We start from the raw sequence: 12473 nt of genomic DNA, 5'->3' as shown, positions 1-12473 counted from the left end.
CTCCGGAGGCAGAGCCTGTCAGGACTCGCCCTGGGCTCGCTCCCATGAGGGCGGCCCGGCTCAGGGCTGGAACGGCGCTCCCGTGAGGGGCTGAGACGCTCCCGTGAGGGCGGCCTGGCACGAGGGTGGAACGGCGCTCACGTGAGGGCGACCCGGCTCGGGGCTGGAACGGTGCTCCGGTGGCTGAGACGGCGTTCTGGCGGCGGCGGCCTGAGTCCGGGGTTTGGCTGCGGGCCAGTGGACGACATCATCAACAGCTGCGTCCGCTGGACTGGAGGGCGGCAGCTTCGACCACCCCCGGGCCACGGAGTTTGAACCGGCCCGTTCGCGGAGCTCGGTGATCCGTGGGACTGACTTACCATCGCCCGGTGGGGAATCGCCTCAGCGCAGAGGGAGAAGAGGAGGGAAGAGACTGCAGCCCTAAGATTTTTGCCTCCATCACAGTGAGGAGGTGTTTGGTGGACTCACTGTGGTGGATGTTAATTTGTGTTTACTGTCTGTTCTGTTGTTTATTATTATATGTATGGCTGCAGGTAACGACATTTCGTTCAGACCGTAAGGTCTGAATGACAAATAAAGGATCTAATTCTATTTCAGGTCAAGATCCTTCTTCAGACCCTTGATCAACACACAAAGTGCTGGAGGAACTCAGCGGGTCAGGCAGCATCTGTGGAGGGAATGGACAAGCCACACTTTGGCCTGGAACACCATCTGGCCATTCCCTCCACAGACGCTGCCTGACCCGCTGAGAGTCTACACTGACAGGATAGCACGCAACAAAAAAACGTTTCACTGTGCCTCGGTAAACAATGATAATAAACTGAACTAAACTGAACTAAACTAAACTAAACTAAACTAAACTAAACTAAACTAAACTGAACTAAACTAAACTAAACTAAACTAAACTAAACTAAACTAAACTAAACTGAATTGAACTGAACTGAACGATGTCCTCTAGTATTTAATATTTCCGTCCTACCGAGTCTGTAGTGGGGTTCCGACCTGAAATGTCACCTCTTCCTTCAGAGACGCTGCCTGACCCGCTGAGTTATTCCAGCACTTTGTGTCTATCTTTGGTACATGGACAGGGCAGGTTTAGAGGGATATGGGCCAAACGCGGGCAGGTGGGACTAGTGTAGATGGGGCATGTTGGTCGGTGTGGGCAAGTTGGGCCGAGGGGCCTGTTTCCACGCTGTATCACTCAATGACTCTGTGGGACTATCGTAGAGGAGGCACCTTGGTCTGCATGGACACGTTGGGCTGAACGGCCTTTTTCCGTGCTGTGTGATGATCAATAATACAACAAATTAATAATTAGTAATCATATGAGAACTGGACCATAGGCCAAGAGACAAGGAACGGCACGGTGGCGCAGAGTTGCTGCCTTACAGTGCCAAAGACCCGAGATCGATCCTGTCTGCGGGTGCTGTCTGTAACGGAGTTTGCACGTTCTCCCATGTGGGTTTTCTCCGGGTGCTCTGGTTTCCTCCCACACTCAAAAGACGTACAGGTTTGTAGGCTAATTGGCTTGGTGCAATTATTAAGTGTCCTTAGTGTATAGGATATTAGTGTACGGGGGGATCGCTGGTCGGTGCATACTAGATGGGCTGAATGGCCTGTTGCCATTGTATCACTAAACTAATCAAGAGGGTTTAATAGTCAAAGGTACCGACAACGGAACAATTAAACTCTCATTTGCTGTGGTTGTACAGACCCTTTAGTACATTTAGATAGATAGCCTTTTTATTGTCATCCAGACCGAAGTCTGAACGAAATTGAAGCAGTCATACATACAATACAATACAATAAAAAACAACAATAAACACATATTAACATCCACCACAGTTAGTCCACCCAACATCTCCTCACTGTGATGGAGGCAAAAGTCTTAGGGCTGCAGTCTCTTCCCTCCTCTTCTCCTTCTGCGCTGAGGCGATACCCCCCGGGCGATGTTAAAACCTGTCCCGCGGCTCAAACACCGCGGCCCGGGGTGGTCGAAGCTGCCGCTCACCAGACCTGCTGACGCAGCCGCTGGCCCGCGGCCGAACCCCGGTCTCAGGCCACCGCCACCAGAAATGCCGTCCCAGCCCCCGGAGCATCGTTCCAGCCCCGAGCTGGATCGCCCTCACGTGAGTACTGCCACCGTCTCAGCCTCGCGCCAGGCCGCTGCTCCTCCCTCGCGCCAGGCCGCCCCGACCGGGCGCCGCTTCTCCCTCGGGCTGGGCCGCCCCGACTGGGCGCCGCTCCTCCCTCGGGCTGGGCCGCCCCGACTGGGCGCCGCTCCTCCCTCGGGCTGGGCCGCCCCGACCGGGCGCCGCATTTAGAAGGATGAGAGGATATCTTATTGAAACATATATGATTGTTAAGAGTTTGGACATGCTGGAGGCAGGAAACATGTTCCCGATGTTGGGGGAGTCCAGAACCAGGAGCCACAGTTTAAGAATAAGGGGTAGGGCATTTAGAACGGAAATGAGGAAAAGCTTTTTCGCACAGAGAGTTGTGAAACTGTGGAATTCTCTGCCTCAGAGGGCGGTGGAGGCCAATTCTCTGGATGCTTTCAAGAGAGAGCTAGATAGGGCTCTTTAAGATAGCGGAGTCGGGGGATATGGGGAGAAGGCAGGAACGGGGTACTGATTGGGGATGATCAGCCATGATCACATTGAATGGCGGTGCTGGCTCGAAGGGCCGAATGGCCTACTCCTGCACCTATTGTCTATTGTCTATTGACTATTAACACTCAGCTAAATATATCACAATCAAAGATAAGATAAATTAATAACCGTAATACTAAGCAACCATCAAAGTCTGCACTGTCGGCAAAGACACAGTCCATAGAAGATCATAGGTACTTGGCGATCGTTTCGCCCCCAACACCTCCGCTCGGTTCGCATTAACCAACCTGATCTCCCGGTGGCTCAGCACTTCAACTCCCCCTCCCATTCCCAATCCGACCTTTCTGTCCTGGGCCTCCTCCCTGGCCCGAATGAGCACCACCGGAAATTGGAGGAGCAGCACCTCATATTTTGCTTGGGTAGTCTGCACCCTAGCGACATAAACATTGACCTCCAATTTCCGCTCCCCCTCACTGTCTCCTCCCCTTCTCAGATCTCCCTCAGCCCTCTGGCTCCTCCTCTTCCTTTCTCCTTTCTTCTTTCCCCCCCTCCCTCCCCCTCCCACCCTGCATCAGTCTGAAGAAGGGTTTCGGCCCAAAACGTGGCCTATTTCCTTCGCTCCATAGATGCTGCCGCACCCGCTGAGTTTCTCCAGCACTTATGTCTACCTTTGATTTTCCAGGATCTGCAGTTCCTTCTTAAACACCATAGTAGATAATAGTTGCTGAGTTTCAATAAATTAATTCAATAAATTAATAGCCATAACAGTGGGGCAAAAAAAACTGGTTAGTCGTCCAACCAAAGTCAGTCAACTGCATCAGTGTTGTGAAGTGTTCAAGTGCCTGATGGCTTTAGGGAAGAAGCTGTTCCTGAACCTGGACGTTACAGTTTTCAGGCTCCTGTACCTTCTTCCCGATGGCAAGGGTGAAATGAGAGCGTGGCCAGGGTGGTGTGGGTCTCTGATGATGCCGGCTGCCTTATTGTGGCAGCGACTCTTGTGGAAGAGAATGAAACAGTGGATGAAATAGAGAAATGTACAAAATAGATGCAGTGGCGGCTCGGTGGCTCAGCGGCGGAGTTGCTGCCTAATGGCCCTGTCCCACGGTACGAGTTCATTCCAAGAGCTCTCCCGAGTTTGCTCTGATTCGAACTCGGAGATTTACGGTAATGGCCGCTCGTCGGTACTCGGGGCTCTCGTGGACATTTTTCATCATGTTGAAAAATCTTCACGAGTCTTCCCGTGCTTACCTGCCGTTAGCGAGTCTTCCCGAGTACCTGCCGTTAGCGTTACGAGCCGCTAAGGGACGTCCCCGAGCTCTGACGTACCCGCTATATTCATTCTCCGTGCTTACCACGAGTTTGATTTTTTTTAAACTCGGGAGAACTCTTGGAATGAACTCGTACCGTGGGACAGGGCTATTACGGCAGCAGAGACCCCGGTTCGACCCTGACCGCGGGTGGTGCAGACTGCCCAAGCGGAATATGAGGTGCTGCTCCTCCAATTTCCGGTGGTGCTCACTCTGGCCATGGTGGAGGCACAGGACAGAAAGGTCGGATTCGGAATGGGTGTCTTTTCGTGCGGAGTTTGTACGTTCTCACGGTGACCTGCGTGGGTTTTCTCCGGGTGCTCCGGTTTCCTCCCACACTCCAAAGACGTGCAGGTTGGTAGGTTAATTGGTTAGTAAAAATAGTCGCTAGTGTGTGGGATAGTGCTAGTGTACGGGGGACACTTCAGACAGAGTCCGCGCCGACCTGCGATCTCCCCGTACACTAGCACTATCCTACACACTAGGGACTATTTGACAATTTTTTACTGAAGACAATTAACCTACAAACCTGTACGTCTTTAGACGTGTGCGAGGAAACTGGAGCACCAGGAGAAAACCCACGCAGGTCACGGGGACAACGTACAAACTCAGAGACAGCACCCGTAGTCGGGATCTCACCTGGGTGTCTAGCGCTGTAAGGCAGCAACTCTACATCTGCGCCAATGTGCTGCCCATATATTTGTGGGATTCTTCACTGTAACCCCCCATGTTAAGAGTTAAGATTCTAAAGTCAAAAGTGTTCTACTGTCATATGTCCCTAGACAGAACAAGGAGATGAGGAGGAATGTTTTTAGTCAGAGGGTGGTGAATCTGTGGAATTCTTTGTCACAGATGGCTGTGGAGGCCAAGTCAGTGGATATAGATAGGTAACGATAGATAGATTCTTGATCAGTACGGGTGTCAGCGGTTATGGGAAGAAGGCAGGAGAATGGGGTTAGGAGAGATAGATCAGCCATGATTGAATGGCGGTGTAGACTTGAAGGGCCGAATGGCCTAATTCCACTCCTATCACTTAAAGCCATATATATATAAATATGTGTGTGTGCATGTGCAGATATATAAACACTGAATTTCGGGTAGATGAGTTATGAGATTTAAGGCAGAGATAGATAGATTCTTGATTACTGCAGATGCTGGTTTAAACCGTAGATAGACAGAAAATGCTGGAGTAACTCAGTGGGACAGGCAGCATCTCTGGGGAGAAGGAATAGGTGATGTTATGGGTTGAGACACCTCTTCAGATATGATACGTCACCCATTCCTTCTGCCCAGAGATGCTGCCTGTCCCGCTGAGTTACTCCAGCTTTTTGTGTCCATCTTCGGTTCAAGGTGAGCCAGCATCTATGGAGGGAAGGAATAGGTGACATTTAGGGTCGAGACCCTTCTTCAGGTCGGTTAGTTTAGTTTAGTTCAGTTTAGTTTAGTCTGTGGAATTCTCTGCCTCAGAGGGAGGCAGGTTCTCTGGATACTTTCAAGAGAGAGCTAGATAGGGCTCTTAAAGATAGCGGAGTCAGGGGATATGGGGAGAAGGCAGGAACGGGGTACTGATTGGGGATGTTCAGCCATGATCACATTGAATGGCGGTGCTGGCTCGAAGGGCCAAATGACCTACTCCTGCACCTATTGTCTATTGTCTATTGTCTATTGTCAAACCTGCCTCTGCACTAATCAAGAACCTATCCGTCCCTCATCTACCCGATCTATTGGTCTCATGATGTTATACACCTCTACAAGATCATCCCGTCACCCACCCGCTCAGCCTCGAGTCCTGGCAAAGTCCTGGACCTTGTTCTCTGCTGTCTTTGACGCAGGGTAACCTACTTCTTCACTGTATAGGCCCTGTCCCACTTACGTGTCCTTGGCACGCAAATTATGCGACCTCGTGGTCACGTTGAGCCGCGACGGTCCCGTGAAGGTCGGGCGCGACTTAATGCGCCCGCACAGCCGTCTGGAGCGCGTGACGTCATTTGAAGATGGACACAAAGCTGGAGTAACTCAGCGGGACCGGCAGCATCTCTGGAGAGAAGGAATGGGTGACATTTCGTGCCGAGACTCGTCTTCAGTCTGAAAAGAAGGGCCTTGACCTGAAACATCACCCATTGCTTCTCTCCAGAGATGCTGCCGGTCCCGCTGAGTTACTCCAGCATTTTGTGTCCATCTTCAATTTTCTTGGCCCCGCTCTGGGAGTCGGAGTGGGGGCGGATCCGGATCCGCAACGGCCGTGAGTCCCAGGCCAAGCTCGGCGATCGTTTGCCTGCTTCTGATGCTGTTGGAGATGAGACATTGCTTCGTGCCAGGGTCTTGGGCCTGTCCCACTTTGGCCGTCAGTTCCGCGACAGGCCGTTGGCGCGCGAAGATTTCGTTCACTACAAGAATTCCGGAGCCCCGCGCGATGTCGGGAACAGTCCCGCACAACGCCGCGCTTCTAAGTGGGACCGGCCCCGCGTGGCCATACGATGCCCGTACGACTCAAGCCACCACGAGGTCACGTAATTTGCGAGCCAAGGACGTGTAAGTGGGACAGGCCCTTTAGTTAATGTAGCTGTCTCACTCGCTCTCTCCCTCTCCCCCTCTATCCCTCTCTCCCTCTCTCTCTCTCTCTCTCTCTCTCTCTCTCCTCTCTCTCTCTCTCTCTCTCTCTCTCTCTCTCTCAACCTTGTGGTTGAGGGACTGCTGCCAAACATCTCCACGATGATGTCGTCATTCTCCTGAATCCCGGCCAAGTGTTCCACGGGAGAAAGGTCAACAGAAATCAAAGTCAAAAATCTGTCAAAGTGAAGAGTTACATTTTTTAATGTTGCTCTCTCTCTCTCTCTCACTCTCTCTCTCTCCCTCTCGAGGGGGGTCAGGGGCGGGACGTGGGCTAACCACGAGATTGAGCCTCCAGGGAGTTGGGTTGGGGTCGGGACCACAGGTATGGGAGGGAAACCTGGCTCCATCTTGCACAAAACAGCTCTGGCAGTCTATGACGAACAAACAATTAGCTTAGGTAGACAAAACTGCTGGGGAAACTCAGCGGGTGAGGCAGCATCTGTGGTGCGAAGGAACAGGCGACGTTTCGGGTCGAGACCCTTCTTCAGACTCCTTCGCTCCATAGATGTTGTCTCACCCGCTGAGTTTCTCCAGCATTTTTGTCTACCTTCAATTTTTCCAGCATCTGCAGTTCTTTCTTAAACAAGTGATGAGCTTAGCTTAGTTTAGTTTAGACACAAAATGTTGCAGTAACTCAGCGGGTCAGGTGGCATCTCTGGAGAGAAGGAATGGGTGATGTGATGTTTTGGGTCGGGTAGTTCAGTTTACTTTAGTTTAGTTTAGTTCAGTTTAGCTCAGTTTAGTTTAGAGATACAGTGTGGAAACAGGCCCTTCGGCCCACCGAGTCCGCACTGACCAGCGATCCCCGCACACTAACACTATCCTACACACACTAGGGGCAATTTACACTTACACCAAGACAATTAGCCTACAAACCTGTACTCCTTTGGAGTGTGGGAGGAAACCGAAGATCTCAGAAAAAACCCATGCAGGTCACGGGGAGAACGTACAAACTCCGTACAGACAGCGCCCGTAGTCGGGATCGAACCCGGGTCTCCGGCGCTGCAAGCGCTGTAAGGCAGCAACTCTACCGCTGAGCCACCGTGCTCTGGCAGATTATGACCAACAAGGGATTCAGTTCAGTTCAATTCAGTTTAGTTTATTGTCACGTGTACCGAGGTACAGTGGAAAGCTTTTGTTGCGCGCTAACCAGTCAGCAGAAAGACAATACATGATTACAATCGAGCCATTCACAGTGTATAGATACATGATAAGGGAATAACATTTAGCGCAAGGTAAAGCCAGTAAAGTCCGATCAAGGATAGTCCGAGGGTCGCCAATGAGGTGGATAGTAGTTCAGGACCGCTCTCTGGTTGTGGTAGGATGGTTCAGTTGCCTGATAACAGCTGGGAAGAAACTGTCCCTGATCTGGATGGTGGGCGTTTTCACACTTCTGTACCTTTTGCCCGATGGCAAGAGGGAGTGGCCAGGGTGCGATTAGTCCATGATTATGGGCTAAGTCTAGTTTTTGTTTTGTTTAATTTGGAGACACGGTGTGGAAATGGACCCTTCGGCCCATCGATCCCGTGCCGGCCCGCGATCGCCCCGGCGCTGGTTCTCTCCTTTATTTCAGTTCAGTTTATTGTCACATGTACCGAGGTTCAGTGAGAAACTTTAGCTGCGTGCGACCCAGTCAGTGGAAAGACTATTGGATAGTCTTCAGAAAAGACATACGCAAAACAATGATTCAATGGAAGAATCCCAGGAGAGGTCTATTACAGTGAGACACTCACTCTAACACGCAGAAACCAGCACCATATGGTCCTCTGTTGAGCTAGATGGAAACTCTCCGGCTCCAGATTCCAGCATCTGCTATTCCTTGTTCATCCATGAGACTATTCACTTCTTTACAAATTCAATTTACTTTAAATCTTAGTGCTTAGTGATGAAATGTTGTAGCTCTCTGTTAAGTTTCAAAAAAGCCTTAAAATGTAAAATAATTAAGGATTATAAAGTACACAATACACAATACACAATACACAACACACAACACACAATACACAATACACAACACACAACACACAATACACAATACACAACACACAACACACAATACACAACACACAATACACAACACACAATACACAATACACAATACACAATACACAATACACAACACACATTACACATTACGCAATACACAATACACAGTACACAATACACAATACACAATACAATTTATTTGCCACTTGAACCTCATAGAGGCTCAAATGAAATGTTGTTTCTGCAGTCATACACACATGAAAAAAAAGACCCAAGACACAACACAATTTACACAGACATCCATCACAGCGCATCTCCTCCTCGCTGTGATGGAAGGCAAAAAAACTTATCTCTCCCCTGCACTTCCCATTCCCCTCCCGATGTCAGAGTCAAAGACCCCGGCGGGCGATGGCAATTGTCCCGCGGCCATTAAAGCCACGCCGGGCGATGCAAGGTCCCGCGCTCCGGGTCTTGTTGTTGGAGCCCCCGGCGGGCTCTAGCAAAGTCCCGCAGCCGTTGAAGCCGCGCCGGGAGGTGCAAGGCCACGCTCCGGGTCTTGTTGTTGGAGCCCCCGGCGGGCGCTAGCAAAGTCCCGCGGCCATTAAAGCCACGCCGGGTGATGCAAGGCCGCGCTCCGGGTCTTGCATCACCCGGAGCAATGTAAAATGATTAAAATGTAAAATAAGTAAGGATTACAATTTAGAGTACATTTTGTTTTTTTTCTTTCCTCTGTAATGCTGATATTCTGGGTTATCTTATGGATTGTATAGGATAGTCAAAAATAATCTTTGTGGCTTCAGCCTATTCCTTTTTCGGTCATTGATTACGTGAACGTTGTGTGAAATGGATACAGTGTTGGTTCATATTCACACAGATTGTAAAGTTTTTGTTCTTTTTAATGTATGACCGAAATCAACTATTCATTCATTCATTCATTCATTCATTCATTCATAAATCAAAGATGAATGCAAAACGCTAGAGTAACTCAGCTGGACAGGCAGCATCTCTGGAGAGAAGGTGACCTTTCGGGTCGAGACCCTTCTACAGACTAATGCCCCTGTCCCACTTAGGAAACCTGAACGGAAACCTCTGGAGGCTTTGCGCCCCACCCAAGGTTTCCGTGCGGTTCCCGGAGGTTTTTGTCAGTCTCCCTTACCTGCTTCCACTACCTGCAACCTCCGGCAACAACCTGCAACCTCCGGGAACCGCACGGAAACCTTGGGTGGGGCGCAAAGTCTCCAGGGGTTTCCGTTCAGGTTTCCTAAGTGGGACAGGGGCGTTACTTTACTTTGTTTACCCAGACAATTTAGTTTAGTTTAGTTTAGTTTGGTTTAATTTTGGTTAGTTTAGCTTACTTGAGAGAAACAGCGAAGAAACCGGCCCTTCGGCCCACAGAGTCTTGGCCGACCAGCGATCACCCCAACACTAGTACTATCCTTTAGTTTAGTTTAAGAAAGAACTGCAGATGCTGGAAAAATCGAAGGTGGACAAAAATGCTGGCGAAACTCAGCGGGTGAGGCAGCATCTATGGAGCAAAGGAATGGGCGACGTTTCGGGTCGAGACCCTTCTTCAGACTTCTTTGCTCCATAGATGCTGCCTCACCCGCTGTGTTTCTCCAGCATTTTTGTGTACCTTCCTTTAGTTTAGTGTAGTTTATTGTCACGTGTACCGAGGTACAGAGAGAGATTTGCTTTTGTTGCATGCTGTCAGGTCAGCGAAAGACAATACATGATTACAAGCGAGCCGTCCACAGTGTACAGATATATGACAAGGGAATAATGTTTAGTGCAAGATAAAGTCCAGTAAAGTCTGATTAAAGATAGTCCAAGGGTCTCCCTTGAGGCAGGTGGAAGTTCAGGACCCTAATGGATAGGGTCCATTTTTTTTTACAGAAGCCAATTAACCTACAAAACCTGCACGTCTTTGGAGTGTGGGAGGAAACCGGAGCAGCTGGGAAAAACCCACGCAGGTCACGGGGAGAACATGCAAACTCCGTACAGACAGCACCCTAGGTCAGGATCGAACCCAGGTCTCTGGCGCTGTAAAGGGCTTGTCCCACTTGGACGACCTAATCCACGAGTTTAGAAGACTCTAGACAAGTTGAAAAAAATGTCAGGGTCGTGTTGACTCGCTGAAGTAAAAGACCTCCTACGACCTCCTACGACCCCCCTCGACCTCAGTCTTCCACACCTAAGACCAACTACGACTAGCTACGAGTGGAAAATGGTCACATGATAAAATGAGGTCATGTTTGCATTTTTTTTCTTGGGCCAGTTACCGACCTACGACTACCATCACGACCAACTACGACCTACCTACGACCTACCCACGACTTACGTGCGAGTATAAAGTATCAATTTTTTCCATGCCGACCTTTATTTTTACTTGTGGACATTTTTTATCAGGCAGTAAAAAACGCCGCGACCTACTTGAGGCCACGAGTACGCGGAGACCACTCACGAGCACGAGGAAGAGTTATGAAGGCCTCCTACGACCTCCTACGACATTGTGGCGACCATCCTGCGAGTATGAGTCAAGGGCAAATGCGGCAGAGGTCGCCAATTAGGTCGTGAACGTGGGACAGGGGCTTAACTCTACCGCTGCACCACCGCGCCACCCCTAACGAGACACAACATTGAAGTGAAATAGACTTCACGTGGTCCTGAACGTAACAATTCTCCACTTGAACTTGGAATATGTGATGGCAGGGAAAGACATCAGCACGGGCATAGGCCTCACTAGTTGTCTGTTAACGAGTTCATCTGAGGGTCACGAACAAAACCTACTTCATTTACACCGTTCTTTTACCAGTTCGTGAGAATGTTGTGGGTAGGGTCGCCAGCTTCCTCGCTCCCAAATGAGGGACAAAAGGTCAAAATACGGGACAAATTCCCGACGGCAATTCGTTGACCGACTGGGCCGTGGCTGGGTGAATGATGAGTCGGCCCGGGTGCTGGACTGGACATAAAGCCCAGCCGGCGGGCCAGCTGAGGGGTTTTGGCCCGGGGGCCGCGCACAAAGTCCGGCGCCCCGTCCAACTCATGAACCGATGATCGGCCGTGAGAAGGAGGAGGGGTGGTGGTGGTGTCGGCGGTAAGCGAAGGTCCGAAGGTCAGACAGCTAGGCCGGGCTGCCGACCGACGGGGCCACGGGCGAGGCGCTGCTGCTGCTGCTGCTGCTGCACTCCATGGGCTGCACTACGTCGGGACGGGTGAGGCGGGGCCGGACGCGGCGCTCTGACCAGACAGTCCCCTCGACCCGAGTAGTAGCGGTCAAATACGGGACAAGGGCGGTCCCGAACGGGACAAACCAATTTAGCCCAATATACGGGATGTCCCAGCTAATACAGGATACGTTGACAACCCTAGTTGTGGGAAGGAACTGCAGATGCCGGTTTACACCAAAGATAGACAAAAAATGTTGGAGTAACTCAGCGAGACAGGCAGTATCTCTGGGGACGTTTTGGGTCGAAACCCTTCTGCAGACGGAGAGTCAGGGGAGAGGGAGACACAGAGATATGGAAGGGTGTGAAAACGCGAGATCAAAGAGGACGCTGATCAAGGAAAATGTAGAATAGACCATTGTTCGCGAGGAGAAGGTGACAACAAAGCAAACAGATAAAATGTTATCAGAGCGACAGTCAGGCTGGTCGGCGAACTAGGAAGGGGGAGGGATGGAGAGAGAGGGAAAGCAAGGGCTACTTGAAGTTAGAGAAGTCAATGTTCATACCACTGGGGTGTAAGCTGCCCAAGCGAAATATGAGGTGCTGTTCCTCCAATTTGCGCTGGGCCTCACTCTGACAATGGAGGAGGCCCAGGACAGAAAGGTCAGATTGGGAATGGGAGGGGGAGGTGAGGTGTTGAGCAACCGGGAGATCAGGTAGGTTGAGGCGGGCTGAGCGGAGGTGTTCAGCGAAATGATCGCCGAACCTGCGCTTGGTTTCGCCGATGTACAGGA

At 50.6% G+C, this 12473-nt stretch overlaps 1 long non-coding RNA gene across 1 annotated transcript; it reads left to right on the top strand.

Annotated features, from left to right (window-relative positions):
* Nucleotides 1-5288: 5288 nt before the first annotated feature.
* On the top strand, nucleotides 5289-12271 carry LOC116971761. Its single transcript, XR_004411618.1, has 3 exons — nucleotides 5289-5300; nucleotides 7855-7858; nucleotides 12134-12271. It is a non-coding gene; the product is annotated as an uncharacterized LOC116971761 (long non-coding RNA).
* The last annotated feature ends 202 nt before the right edge of the window (nucleotides 12272-12473 follow it).

Source organism: Amblyraja radiata, chromosome 4, assembly GCF_010909765.2.
Source record: "Amblyraja radiata isolate CabotCenter1 chromosome 4, sAmbRad1.1.pri, whole genome shotgun sequence".
Classification (NCBI taxonomy): Eukaryota; Metazoa; Chordata; class Chondrichthyes; order Rajiformes; family Rajidae; genus Amblyraja; species Amblyraja radiata.
Note: the sequence above shows the minus strand (reverse complement) of the source record. Positions and strands in the feature narration are given on the sequence as shown.